The following is a 2,920-nucleotide window of genomic DNA, read 5'->3' as shown; positions in this document are numbered from 1 at the left end:
TTCCATTGGGAAAGGTGAGAGCTGATCCATGTGAGCGAAATTGAAGAGTCGGTCCACAAGTACGTCGGAACGTTTGAGAAATCAAGTTGATTCTTGACGTACTTTACGAGCTTAGCACGAAGAACTGCAGCTGTGAGCTCTAATCTGGGGATTGTCAGCCGTTTGAGAGGAGCTACTTTTGTTTTTGAGCAGACCAATGAGATACGAGGCTCTTCATTGTTATTGAAGACCTTGAGAAAGACTACGGCTGACATCGCGAACTGAGAGGCGTGTGAGATCCGTGTATTTCAACAACGGAGGTCTGGAGCAATCCAATCCATCTGGCTATGGATACGTTGGACAACGAGGTGAGATCCTTACGAAAGCTATTCCATCGATGTGCTATTTGAGACGAAACTTCATGATCCCAACCAAGCTTCTCAATCCAAATTTCCTGTAGGAGCATCTTTTCTCTGATGCCTACAGGAGAGAAAAATCCGAGAGGGTCGTGGAGCTGAGCAATTTCTGAGAGAATAATCCGCGTGGAGACGGTCAAGTTCTGCGATGATTTGGTTGAGAAGACGAAGTTATCTGAGTTGGGCTGCCAAGATAACCCCAGTATCCTCGTCTCTGAGTGCTCGTAGATTTGCTGGTCATTGGAGGTGCTGTCAGGATCGAGCCATCTGAGAAGAGCTGAACTGTTGCTGTCCATTTTGCCAAAGGCACCCCGGCAGCGCAGAGATTGCGAACTTCTTGAGCTGTTCTTACGAGCTGGTCATGCGTATCTGCACCTCCACAGATATCATCAACATATCTTCCTTTCACGATGGGATCGACGGCCGAAGGAAATCTGTATCCTTCATCCTCAGCTAGCTGGAGAAGAACACGATTTGCGAGAAACGGAGCTGATCTAGTCCCATACGTGACGGTGGTCAATTGAAATGTTGAGAATCCTCCATTAGAGTCGGTCCATAAGATCTGCTGCAGAGGCCAGTCACCTTCATGAACCCTAATCTGACGGAACATCTTGATAATGTCCGTCATGAAGATGACCTTGTGCTGCCTAGTCCAGAGGAGAACATCAGAAATGTCGCGCTGCAGCTTGGCCCCTGTATGGAGAATGTCGTTGAGCGAATTCCCTGAGCTGGTCTTTGCTGATCTATTGAAAACTACTCTCAGTTTCGTTGTTTCACTGCTCTCTCTAACTACGCCATGATGAGGAAGGTAGTAACTCCCGCGAATGTCAGATGGTTCTACTCGAAGCTCCTCAGAGACCCTCAGCCCTCCTGAAGCCTGCGCTTCATGTGCCAAGGTCGTCTCGTCAGAACAACAAGCGGTCTCCACCTGAACCGAAGACGAAGAGCTAACAAGAGAACGAACCACCAACCTCATGTGATCGAGATCGACATATTCTTTGAAAAAGTCGGAGTAGAGCTAAAAGAAGCGCTGATCTTTGGAAATCCTAGCGATTATCCGATGGAGACAAGCTAGAGCTGGGCAATAAGAATTTCCTAATAACGAAACTGGAGATGAGAGGGGCAATTGGACGATGTAACGACCTGAGCTGTCTCTTGAGTGAGTTTGACGAAAATGCTGCTCGCAGCTAAGTTCATCTGCTGAGAGGTTCGAATCAATCCTTCCAGGGACTTCCTCCTGTATCCAGAATTTAGAGAGAAGGTCTTCGAGTTGGTCATTAGAAACTTCTGAGACAGCAAACAGGTGATGAGAAAGTCGAGTTGGAGCTGGCGCTGGACCTATTGAGCCGAACACAATCCAGCCGAAAGATGTGAGCTGAGCAACTGGAGCATCCGCCCCTTGTTTAATTATGCTGGGCTTGATAATTCGAGTAAATACATCAGCGCCAATGAGCAGATCAATTGGAGCAGGGACTCAGAAATCTGGATCCGCTAGATTCAGATCCTTGAGATGATTCCAGTCGAGATTTTCCGCTGAGAAGGTCGGTAGAGTTGATGTGACATGATCAAGAGAGTGAGCTGTGACTTCAATGCGTTCTGCTGAGTAGATCGATTGTAGCGTGAGATGAACTTCACCGGACGTTGTCCCAAACGACGACTCACCCACACCAGAAATGTGGATTGAGCTACGCTGCTTCTTCAGCTTCAATTGACGCACGAGAGATTCCGAGATGAGCGATAGTTCTGAGCCTGGATCCAAGAGTAAACGAATTCGCAGAGAAGAACGATGATCAGGGCTAATGAGCAGGGCTAGACTAGTAGCGAGTAGGACTCCAGGTCGAGAACCATGAGAAGAGCTATGAGCAGAGCAAGAGATGGCCGTTTGAGATTGTACTCCTCATTACTGTGATGTAGCAGCTGGCGTACTCTGGATGACCTCCCCAGCACTGTTATAAGTAATGACTGATGACTGAGCGGGTCTGGTTGCTTGATGAATCTGAGACTGAGGTTGAGACTGTGTCGTTTGAGGAGAAGGTCGAATCTGATTCTGCCAGCGAGAGCGATCAAGGTGGAGGAGTGTGTGGTGCCTCTCTTGGCACGTCCTGCACGTGCGAAATGTTTGGCAGACTCTGATGCTGTGCTTCCCCAGACAGTTGTAGCACAGGTAGAGCTTGTCAATGACTTCCTTCCTTGCAATGGGCGATAAATTTTTGAATTCGCGGCAAGAGACGATGTAATGGTCCCTCTTGCAGTACGAACAAGGGTACCCAGCATCAGCCCAAGAGGTTGAGTGTGTGGACTGTATTAGAGCTGGACCTTGAGACTTCTGAGCTGTATGCTGAGAAGGACGAGAGGCTGGCATCTGGTTGACCTTGGCGGAGCTCTTGGTCATGGATCGCGTGTGTACGCTGGTCTGAGAAGGACGAGATGAGCTGGTCGAGGACAGCGACTGCGATCCAACCTCCAGAGTCTCCATGGGTCGTGATCGACCTTGTAAGAAGGCGAGGAGATGATCAAGAGTAGGA

Source organism: Fopius arisanus, unplaced genomic scaffold (genome assembly GCF_000806365.1).
Source record: "Fopius arisanus strain USDA-PBARC FA_bdor unplaced genomic scaffold, ASM80636v1 scaffold00013, whole genome shotgun sequence".
Classification (NCBI taxonomy): domain Eukaryota; kingdom Metazoa; phylum Arthropoda; class Insecta; order Hymenoptera; family Braconidae; genus Fopius; species Fopius arisanus.
This window is presented reverse-complemented; position numbering follows the sequence as displayed.